Source organism: Gouania willdenowi, chromosome 7 (assembly GCF_900634775.1).
Source record: "Gouania willdenowi chromosome 7, fGouWil2.1, whole genome shotgun sequence".
In the NCBI taxonomy this organism is placed as follows: domain Eukaryota; kingdom Metazoa; phylum Chordata; class Actinopteri; order Blenniiformes; family Gobiesocidae; genus Gouania; species Gouania willdenowi.
In genome coordinates this window covers 37,645,996-37,658,774 of record NC_041050.1, presented here as the reverse complement: position 1 = coordinate 37,658,774, position 12,779 = coordinate 37,645,996, and the positions used below count along the sequence as shown (strand labels likewise).

Sequence of the window (12,779 nt, the reverse complement as noted above, 5' to 3'; positions counted from 1 at the left end):
TTATATTCAAAATTAATTTATTAAAAATGTATTTAATAAATGAATAATATACTAAATAATAATATAATAAATATTAAATAAAATAATATTTTTTAATGTTTTTTTGTTGTTCACTACCTCTGGCTATGCTGTGTTTGCATCATAGTATAAGGAATAAAACGTCTTTAGGGTCGCCAGAAATGTGTGAAATTGTGTGTGTGTGTGTGTGTGCGTGTGTGCGTGCGTGCGTGCGTCAAGTTGGTTTTTAAGATGTTTTTGAGAAACATTGTTTGGGTTTTTGTTTTTTCTGTTTTGAATTTTCCCAAATCCTGTTTCAGGTTATAATAATAATAACCAATGTTTAACGCCATAGATAGACAGATTTATGGCTCTGCTGGTGACAAAAATTTCAATTTTTTTAAGTTTTAGATTTAACAAATGTATTTCATACTTTTTAAGATTCCACAGCTTCTTTCTGGGTTTTTTTTGTGTGTTTTTCTGTATTTCTCTAAATAGAATTGCATGACAATGAAAAAACTTCTAATTAATTAAACATGTCTGACTGTATGTAGTGATCAACTAGTTCACATTGGCTGTTCCTTAAAAAGATAAGCGCTCATGAATGTTTACCATGTAAATGGAGCTTTTATTTACAAAAGAAAAGTACATTTTTATATTTATTTATTTTGTTTTTACTATTTTTCTTGATGATTAAAAAAGCCATAAATCATCCTCAACATTTTGTTGTTCACGTTTACAAGCCCGAGGGGGAAAAAGAACATTCTTTGTTTACAATAATGCAGGGATCTTAAACAGTAAATCATGTTTGTCTTTGGTTAAAATTGCTTTTTTGTAATTACTTTTTTGCCATTATTTTCACATTTATGCAGTGGAATATTCCTTGTTTTTTTTCCCTGCAGAGGAGCACAAATAAGGATAAGAGAGAGGGACATTTCTCCTCTCATGCATCTAGAACCTAAACACAAAAAAATTGCATTGTTATTAACGCTGTGGAAACAATAAAAAGGCTTTGTTTTTTTAATTTCCCTTCAATTTCACTTCCTGCAGCTCCAGTTCACATTATATGATAATTTCTTGGGTTTTCCTACTGAAGTGTATCGTGATTGGCTGGTGTTAAGGGGTTTATGTGAACTGCGTCCACCTGATTGTACTCAGAGGAATCACACTAATGGTTCTGTTCTCTGGTCTCATTAAGAAAACTCTTAGAAAATAGGAATGCATGCTGAGAATGAGTCATTATTCATGATATTATTCTGTCTGAAGACGTGACACATTAGGCCAGACATAGGCAACTGGTGACCCGGGGGCCACATGTGGCCCTCAGTCTAATTTTTTGTGGCCCCAAAGCAAATCCTGAAAAATTGTAATTCAAGAGTTTGGAAGGAGAATAAAGCCCACAATAATAGACAAAATAACTCCCAAAACACTCAAATTAACAGCAAAGTACACAAACATTTCCAAAAAAAAAAACACAAAATGACTCATAAAGATAGACACAACAACCACGTAAACAAACAGAATAAGTGCAAAAACACCCAGAACAACAACACATTACACAATAGCTTCAAAGACACACACGCTGTTAACAAAATAACACAAAATTAAAGGAAAATACAGAAAACAACAACAACAAAAATGCAGAAAATGACAGAAAAATACACAAAATTACAACAAGAGCCCAAAAAATAACAAATCACAGACGAGACAAAAAACTTGTTCATGTTGGTAATGTGGCCCTGGGATCAGATACAATGACAGTTTTGTGGCCCCTGCTGTGATGGAGTTGCCCATCCCTGCTATATTGGGTCAATGACGTGCGTTTACAGGATGTGTGAATAATCCACTGCTGAATAATATCTCAGTTTTGATTGGATAGCCACACGGGTTTGTTTTTGATTATGGCCAATAAACTGCCCGCTGAAGTACAACACATGGCTACATAAGCATCTATTCTGATTATGTGTAAATCATCAGTAATCTGTTTGAAACACTCACCAGAGTCGCTCGTTGCAGAAACATCCTTTTCACTTTTCGCTCTTTCAGAAATAATCAATTTCAGCCATAATTGATTTTTTATTTTTTTCCTACCACACGTCAGCTGATCGGATAAAGCGTTTCTGAACGCTTGTGCCTTATTCACATATATACTGAATGTAAATATATTAACTGTGGATAAATCACATTAAAACGCTTTAAACTGCTATTCACAACCATTAGTCAAGAGTAATGTAAATATTTATGCCCCCTGTTTGTTGCTCTGAGGTGATGAAAAAACCTTCAGAATCTTTGAAAACGGGGCGACAACATTGAAACGGCCACAACTCCCCCAAAATAGTTTTAAATTTTTCTTTGTGACGCCATTGGAAAGCTTAGAATTCACACTTTCAGTAAATAACTCAACGCCCCGGAATGTTCCTGGTTTCCTCATGGCCCGTACAGTACATGGACACATACAGTATGTGCACCGGCATATTGATAGAATACTCCTTTGAAGGCAGTAATTAAGATAAGTATGTATTAAAGCACTACTAACACACTGCAGCAATGTGCAGAGTCTGCAGAAATGCACATGATAATACAGAGTGTTTGTGAGCGTGTGTGAGATATAAACAGGAAGAACAAACCCCCTATCTGTGTAGAACACACACACACACACACACACACAATGATTTATACACAGGCAGCTAGTGAGCAGAGTTTCTCACAACAAAGGAGTGTAAATCTCATTCCACTTCCTCTTAAAGACACTCTACCTAGCGTTTTATGCATGTGTGCACATGCGTGTGCGTGTTAACATAGATGTTTGCCGATCACGTCCATCTATCAGCCTTTAGCTCTTTGTTGTCAAGTTAATGCTATGCTAATGCGTCGCTGCTTATCCACTCAGTCTATTGGCTTTATTTACGCTGATACAGTAATCCAGATGGCAGTAAATCCATTATTGGCCTTAATAGAAAATATTTGAAAATACTTAATCAATTGTTGTTATTATGGGGCACCTCAATAGTTGTTATAGCTGGAGGAGAGTGCAATACTTCTGTAGATTCACTAAAAAAAACAGGGGAAAATTACAACTAAACTGGATGATTTGTTTGTTGAGAACTAATAAATTAAAAAAATAATTATTCTAATTAATAAAACACTGGTGCATGCAGTTTATGGTGCATTTTAATAAAGTAAAATCTGATTTAATCACTTGGATGTGTTAGGGTCTTAATTTTATTACTCAAGGTATCAGATAACAATGCAGATTCCTTTATGCTGCTCCAGTGTTTTTCATGACCCCATGTGGGCCTGGAAATAAAATGGGGTCGCTTAAAATGTCCAGTTATAATAAAATGTATTGTGATTAAAATGACTTTTTAAATTGATTTATTTTTTCTATTTTGTACAGTTATAAAAAAGGCAGAAAGCTCAGAGCTTAAATAATGATTACTTTTCAAATTAAAACACCACATTCATTCTCAAACGAGACTATTCTATACTTTCACTCACTGAAATATAAATCCAGTTCAAATAAAATGCAGTAATCATGGCTGTAGTTGTAACACAATACAACAAACATGATCAAAAAACAGTTTTTAGACACAAAGTCTCTGGGGATCAAAACTCCAGATTTAAGACTTGGATGAAGTGTTTTTCCAAATTGTAAAAGATAATCAGATAGAAAGCTTTGAATCACTGCAACATAAATTTAATTTGGAGAAAGAAGATTTCTTCTAGGGGTGGGAATCTTTCGGCACCTCACCATTCGATTACGATTCAAGGGGCTTCGATTCGATTCTAAATCGATTAATAATGTATTTCGAAGCATGTTTTATTCACTCAATATTCCACTCACTGTATAAAAATATATACAGTATTATTTGTAGTTAGAAAAAAAGAGATACATTACCATTCATCATCCTTTATTACACTAATGGAAGAAGTATGTGAACTGAAAATGTACAAGTTTTTGAAACAAAGATAGTAGCAGCCTTCCTTGTAACATAACTTCCATTAAAAAAATAAAATGATGTATGACATTAGCTTCCAGTCATTAGAGATAAAATGCGCGGTTATAAGATGTCCACGCATCACGTCACTGCTATCCTACCCGATTTCTGCAGCGATGCTATGACTTTTATTTTGGTTGGTTGTAAAGCTTCAGGAAGGTCGTATCAGTAAAATACCGTCAAGAAGAGATAGTATATCTAGGCTCCAAGTATGACGCAGCAAACTAAAGCCCTGGTTTTTCACAACCGAGTAAGGACGTAAATCCTCAGCAATAAATGTTGCAATCGACTTGTTAATCCACTTTACCTTTTCTGAAGAGGGTGGAAGCTTTGTTGTGACTTGTTCGATTCTTCTCTGGTTAGCAGGGGAACTTTTAGCCACAGCAGCAGCAGACTTCGCCGCCTCCTTCATGTGAAAACGTGCTATAGAGCTTCCCATGTTCGTTGTGTTCCCAAAGAACTTAATTTTAGTGTAACAGAGCTTACATACAGCGTGGCTTTTGTCCAGTTCATTTCCACCGTGGACATTAAAGAAACATCAGATTTAAAGGTGCACGGGGCTGGTCTTGACTCCCGCACGTCCATGCTTCCTTGTTGGGTGCTCTCTTTAAAGTGTTTGTTCAGACTTTTAAACGGCCTCTAAAATTTAGATGTTCGATAACTGGAAATTAAAGAATCGATTCAGAATTGTCCACCTCCGAATCTCGATACATCTAAGAATCGATTTTTTCTCCCACCTCTAATTTCTACTAATATTTACAAATAAGGAATTATTATAATCAGGATATTAAACAAAATCCTTCTTGTTACAATCCACTAGTCAACCTTTTTACCAAAGCATACAAATCACAACATATAAGATGAACAATATCAAAACTATACGAGTATTACTAATTTTAATAGTCATTCAACAAAATATATAACAGATAAATGGGAAAAGGAAGCAGGAATAAAAAATAGAAATAAAAAAATGAATGCACATCACAATGAAGGAGTACAAAATCCCATATTTGGAAAGAATTCTGTTGGAAAAGTGCATCATGTTTCTTTATATTTATAGCCCCTTGTCAAAGTGCACATTTTACTCTAGGAAACTGTCATTGGTGGAGAAATTGTGGTCGCCATAGCGCATCATTTCCTTGTATTCTGGGACTGTCATAATCTTCAAAAATATTGGTATGACGTTAATAAAGCCTTAAAGCGTGTTTTTTACATTAACATTCCCACTTGACTTGATATATTGCTACACTTGTTTACTCTCTGGGTGTTCAGTGGTTGAACTTTATTTAATTTTATTTCTTCATTAAAAATGAGACAAAAAAAGGAAATGACCTTGAATATTATTGTCATATTTGTCTCCAGGGGTCACCTGAAATTTGTGAAATAAATTAGTCCCTCCTTCACATCTTTTTCTCATTAATCGATGCATACGCTGCCTTTTCTAAACCACTGTGATGTCATCACCCTCTTGCACCTCTTTTTTACGGACCAAATTGACCTAAAATGAAGTTGAAATACAATGAATGAATGATATTATCAGGCAGTTCATTCACACCATCTTTAATCTCCTCTTCCTCTCTCTGAGCTTCATCTTTTCTCTTCTTGGCAGAAACTTGACAAACTTGATCGATGTGTTGAATAGACTTGGCACCAGTGTTTGAAGTTTAAACTTATTGCAAACATCAGTTAAATGTTTTCCATCGCCACACTTTGCTCAGACTGAGACACACACAGGTGACGTAACAATGGTTTATTATTGTTGCTTCTGTTCCTTCATGGAGAGAAGCTCTGAGGTTCGAACCTATTCTGTGTCATTGAGTGAGAGTTCTAATTTATTATGTGTGACAGCTGGGGGAGTGTAGACCACCTGCCACGCCTCTGCGCTTTCATTCCCGTCTTGTTTATCCATATCACAGTGACACAAGGATGAAAAATTAATACTTTCTTTCCTCCCAAAGCAACAAAAAAAGTGGAATACACAATGGCATGCAGATATCTTGCAGTGAAGAAGAGATGCTATGCTCGCAGACAGAGCTAATAGAAAAACGTGACTTTTACAGATATTCACGTAATATTACAGATACTTTTTGGTGCTAAAGGGGTAAGGAATGATTTATGAACATGTTTAAAAGAAGAAGGCGGCCAGAAAGAAAGTATTAGCAGATTACCCCCGCCGCCAACACTTCTGGATAGCGCCCTCTGCTGGTTAATAAAAGTACTGCGATTCAATTTTCACAGTATCGGTGTGAATCGTGATACCTATGAATTGATTTTTAACTGCCTTACGATTAATCGTTACATCCCTAATTATAAGTGATTTTTTTTTTTTTGTAAAGAAGTTTGTAGAGTTCACTTTATGAAATACAGACTCTGGTTGGGGAATGTTTTATTAGTTTTTATCAGCTACTAGCTATAAAAAGTTACATTTAGCTGTTTAGATAAAAGATAAAGATAAAAGCTCCTAAAAGTTAAACATTCTAATAAATAATAAACATTTTCAAGCTTTTTATTTATGTTCTTTATAGTATCTTTCCTCTTTTCACTGATCATAAGCTCTAACAGCACTCCACTGGCTGTTTGCTCCGTTAGCTTAGCTTTAGCATTAGCTTGACTTCTAGCTTTAAATGCTCCACACTCAGCGGTGTGGCAGTGTCTTATAGTGAATGACGTAGCGTTTTGTTTGCTGCTCCACCAGGACTTAATTCTGCGTTACAGGAAATACAAATTGCGATCCATTGCTCTCTTTTTTTGTGTATTACTGCGGACATGCTAAGCTAACCGTGCCTCTGTGACTGTTGTTGTTGTTATCCTGTGTAGCAGAGGCATGCGCAGCACGCACATGCACACATGAGCTGGTGGGCGGGTCTGTCAGTGGCTGACTTCATGACGGACTTTAAGACATCTGCCAAGGTAGAAAATATTGCGTAAAAGATCGGTTTCATATGCTAGGATCGGACGATTGCCGATCCCCTAAAACTAAAAGAAATGTATTTGGATAGAATATTTAGGCGTCACGACATTGACCCACATCCAAAAATGATCAATAAGTAATTCTACAAGAAGTGTTTTTGGGGTCGCCAGAAATTATTGATATTAAAATGGAGTCATGATCCAAAAATGGGTTTGAAACCACTGAAATAAGGTTTAATAAATCATGTGTCATGATCTATGTAAGACTGTGTGGCGTGAGGAAGTGTGTGAAGGGTGAGTTTAGCAGCGTGGAGGATTTGGGGAACAAACCAATGTTGCTTTTGTCTTATCTACTCCTCTCTCACGTACTCAGAGCTGCTTTACTCTGCATTAACATTTGGGAAACTGAGTAAAAACCACAATCAAGTGGAGCTAAACATACGGTAACTACAGTATGTTGTTGGAATTCTTATCCAACCATGAAAGCATAAAATGACTTAGTTTGTATGAATGACTATAATATACACAAACAATATGAACCTTTATTATATATTATACTACCAAACAAAGCTAGAATACGTTACTAATGCCTCATATTAATTTCTGTCTTCCTACAACTATCCATTGTTGTCGCTCTCGCACAGAAACACACTAGTTATATAACCCATTGTATGCAGTGCTGTAACGACTCTTTGTCTGAGTGTAGCTGTGGCACTGATGGGTTTGGCCAGACATGATGCTCTTGTTCTCTCACATTTCGCTGCCAGCCCCTCGTTGTTAGCCCCCCCGCCGTGTGTGTGTGTGTGTGTGTCTGTGCGCTCACTATTTAAATAAAGCAATGTTTTTTTTCTCCACGCATACACAGTTTCTTAATGAATACACACGAATGCCCTACATTTCTTCTTCATATTCCAGCAACGTAATCAGATTTTTTTTTTTGCTTGGGTTCATTTAGAATTACAGAAAAGAAAAAGAAGAGATTAAAAATACCAGTAAGTTGTTTTTCTCTGTAATAATATTTATAAAGCATAAATAGGAGTTGCATTAGAAAATGTGCTCACGTTTTGGTAAGATTTGTAACAACATGGAGATTAGAGACAATTCAACCATTTTACATAATAGTTTATTGTAAGACGAATACTAGCTACTCATACTAACGTACTACTCATACTAACGTACTACTCATACTAACGTACTACTCATACTAACGTACTACTCATACTAACGTACTACTCATACTAACGTACTACTCACACTAACGTACTACTCATACTAACGTACCACTCATACTAACGTACCACTCATACTAACGTACCACTCATACTAACGTACCACTCATACTAACGTACCACTCATACTAACGTACCACTCATATTAACGTACTACTCATACTAACGTACTACTCATACTAACGTACCACTCATATTAACGTACCACTCATATTAACGTACCACTCATACTAACGTACCACTCATACTAACGTACCACTCATACTAACGTACCACTCATACTAACGTACCACTCATATTAACGTACTACTCATACTAACGTACTACTCATACTAACGTACCACTCATATTAACGTACCACTCATACTAACGTACTACTCATACTAACGTACCACTCATATTAACGTACTACTCATACTAACGTACCACTCATACTAACGTACCACTCATACTAACGTACCACTCATATTAACGTACTACTCATACTAACGTACCACTCATATTAACGTACCACTCATATTAACGTACTACTCATACTAACGTACCACTCATACTAACGTACCACTCATATTAACGTACCACTCATACTAACGTACTACTCATACTAACGTACTACTCATATTAACGTACCACTCATATTAACGTACCACTCATATTAACGTACCACTCATATTAACGTACCACTCATACTAACGTACCACTCATACTAACGTACCACTCATACTAACGTACCACTCATATTAACGTACCACTCATATTAACGTACCACTCATACTAACGTACCACTCATACTAACGTACCACTCATACTAACGTACTACTCATACTAACGTACTACTCATATTAACGTACCACTCATATTAACGTACTACTCATACTAACGTACCACTCATATTAACGTACCACTCATATTAACGTACCACTCATACTAACGTACCACTCATACTAACGTACCACTCATACTAACGTACCACTCATATTAACGTACCACTCATATTAACGTACTACTCATATTAACGTACCACTCATATTAACGTACTACTCATATTAACGTACTACTCATACTAACGTACCACTCATATTAACGTACCACTCATATTAACGTACTACTCATACTAACGTACCACTCATACTAACGTACCACTCATACTAACGTACTACTCATACTAACGTACTACTCATATTAACGTACTACTCATATTTGATCATTTGATCCATAAAACTCACGTAGACACATTTTATGATGACATTTAAGATATTTTCATAGACCCTCTATTGTGCTCATGACTAAACTTCCTGTTAACTTCAAAACAAAAGCCCTATTTATAAAAAGTTAAAATCTAATGGAAGACAAGAAGAGATACTTTAATTTTGAAAAGAGGTTGTTTGATTTTTAGCTTGAAGATGGTCCCAGGACCATTTTACGTTCTGCTCTCGATGCTTTAGATGGATTGATGAATCCATGTACAGTTGTAGTCACTTCCAGCTGGCTCAATGTTATTGATTTTAATTTCAACCTGAAATGCAAACTGCACAATACACTTCATCACAATACAATGTGAACTCACACACAATCTGTTCTCATTCAAACAAATTAAATCATCTCAAAAATCTCTTACTGAATAAAATTAATATTGATGTTTTTGGTTTTAATTTAACACAGAAAACTCCCTGTTTTTTTTTAGGCCTTTAACCGTGCGCTCTTCTTCTCATTGGACCATCATCATGCTCCATGGTTTCATGCTCGGCTGCTTTTGTTGAGCGTGTGCAGTGAAAGCTGTGAATGATTCTTGATTTTCTCTGGCGTCATTCTCGGTTAGCATCTTATTCATAGTTTAATGTGTGTAACAGGCCATAACCAGACGGTGTGCTGGTTGTTCTTTGAATCTGAAGTTTGATTAGTGGGAGGAACGTCTCTATGAAACGTTCTGGATCCATTGGTCTCTGCAATGTGAGACTTTGTCCTTGACATCACCTATAGCTACTGTTTGATTTGTGTATTATCCCATCTTCTTTTCACTGTTTTGTCAACAGTGCTTTCATCACTTTGCTCTTTGAAGGCTTAGAAAAAGAAGATTACTTTGTTTTATATATAGGGGTATGTTTCTCTGTGGGTTTGTTGTCTGGTGTCACAGCTGACTGAGCCAAAGATCAGATTGGATTGGAAATATCATGATATTTTCACAGAGCTGGAACTCCTCTTCTGACAGGATGGAGGAATGCCATGAGATTTCCCTTTAACATGACTTTGTCTTGATTAGTTTAGGCAGATGACCCCTGAGATGCTGTATTTCTATCCTCACGGCTCTTTTTGGTCACCAATGCTCTCTTTTTCTTCAACCTCCCCTTACTTTAATCAGAATGTGTACTGACATTGATCTCTATAGAAGTGCTGCTGCTGCTAGAACATGTTATTAGAGAACAGCGGAGTCAGCATGTTATCTTATCCATGCAGTTACTATAGATCTGTGGATTGAGTAACATTAGAGCCATGCTCAGATATCTACTGTATATTTATCTACATTCTACATGATAGACAATAAAGCTAGTTTTTACTGCTCATTTCCAGAAGTATATAAAGTAACTGAAAAAAAAACAAGTTTGGATGAATTACGGCCGGGCCCCGCGGAACGTCTCCATGCCAAATAGCACGTACCACGTTCCCGAGAATTTAGTCAAATGACTCGGTAAAACAAATCAAATTGTGCCACGTAAAGTAGTAATCTACATTGAATTGCCTTTGAAATGATATATAACACGACTATGTTCCAATAAATTTAGAAATTACCGGAAAAGGGGGTCGAATTGTGCGAGGCATAATCGTAATCTACGTTGAATTGCCTTTGAAACGATATATAACACGACTATGTTCCCATAAATTTGGAAATTACCGGAAATCAAGGGTGGGCCCCCAGGCCCCATAAAAAAAAAAGGACCCCGAGCGTCTCATCATATTCATTCATAGAGTATTCATCCCAATCTACATTCCGATATGACGAGAGATAACGGAGGAGTAGTCATTTTGGCGCCCCTGTGACACGTACAGGGTAATGCTCCCCATATTGGTATGTGCCAATGATTCGGTACCACCAACCGTCGTAATATTTGACTCGCAAATAAATTATAAATTGATTTTCTTTTTTTTTTGTTGCTTATGGGGCCCCACATCAAAAATCGGGCTCCGAGTGTCGATGCGTACACATCCACAGATTATAGCTACCACATTTCAGCCTGATCCGTTCATGAATAACAGAGGAGTAGTGATTATAACTAGTGTACACAAGAAGAACAACAAAGTGAGGACGTTTTGAGTCCGGTAGCGCGGCCTCATAACTAAGTCAAAAATACAATAACTCAAAATAACTTGGGTAAAACTGAAAGTACCCCATTAGTAAAACACTTGAGTAAAAGTCTTAAAACAGCTCACATTTAATGTACAGTACCTAAATATAATAATCAAATCATAACTTTATTTGTATAGCACATTTCATGCACGAGTCATTGCAACGATCACTTGCAAATTAAAAACATGATAAACAGATTCAGAATAAAAGCATGTACACAAAAAATATCCAACATAAAGTAGATCACACAAGCAAACACACTGAAAAGAAATACTCAACTATCAAAAGTAAAAGTAAAGTATTTTTCAAAGTACGCATTAAAAAGAAGCAAAACACCCACAAATGTGTTGCAATCCGTGTATCATTCATTTTTCATTATGGAACAAAAACATGAAAAACGAAAAAAAAAAAACACTCATTATTTGATATTTGTTTCCAAAATCAAAATGAAAAAATGGAAAACCCTTTTGCTTCGGTACAGAAAACGAAATATGGAAAACGAACACCGTTATTTGTTTTCTCCATTACCGATTTGCAAAAGTACGTGACCCGGAAGTGTACTCTCCTCCGACGCTAACGGCTATGCTAACGGCTGTTTGGCATGACAAGATCGCTGCTTCCAACTGTGCATCCGAAACGTGTCCTTTTCTCTTTAGCTGGTGTTGGGCACAGAACCTCCTCACTGACATTTCAGAGGATTTAGAGACTCATAAGTGTTGCAGAGCTCAAGATATCGCGGAATGTGTAACATTTCACTTCCTGGTCACGTACTTTGGCAAATCGGTAATGGAGAAAATGAATAAAGGTGTTTGTTTTCTGTTTTTCGTTTTCTTTACTGAAGCAAAAAAGCTTGAATTTTAAAAACAAGGCGTTTTCCGTTTTTTCATTTTGGTTTTGGAAACAAAAATCAAATAATGAGTGTTTTTTTTTTTTTTCATTTTTCATGTTTTTGTTACATAATGAAAAACGAATGAACGAACGATACACGGATTGTGTTCCCCTTGTTCTCTTTATTTCACTTTTAGGTGAAATAAAAAATACATGGTATGATAAAACAAACAAAAAAAAACACCTGAGCAAACGTGAACAGTTAGTCAATCAAGTGTCTGCCTGAGATATTGATTAATATAGGCTGTAAATAGAAACTATTACAGGGGTTACGCTCTTTTAAATTAACGTGTTCCTGAGATGCGTTCAGGCTCCCTGGGAAACCCAAGCCACACAAAACATGGAAAGAGGACATACCCGGGTAAAATTGGACGCACACATTCCAGATTTATTATTTTCATATTTTATATTGGC

At 36.1% G+C, this 12,779-nt stretch overlaps 1 protein-coding gene across 3 annotated transcripts in view; it reads left to right on the top strand.

Moving 5' to 3' along the window:
- The window catches only part of mtcl2 (microtubule crosslinking factor 2), a 120,678-nt gene that overhangs the window by 63,801 nt on the left and 44,098 nt on the right, over nt 1–12,779 (top strand). The gene's annotated exons all lie outside the window — the stretch shown is intronic.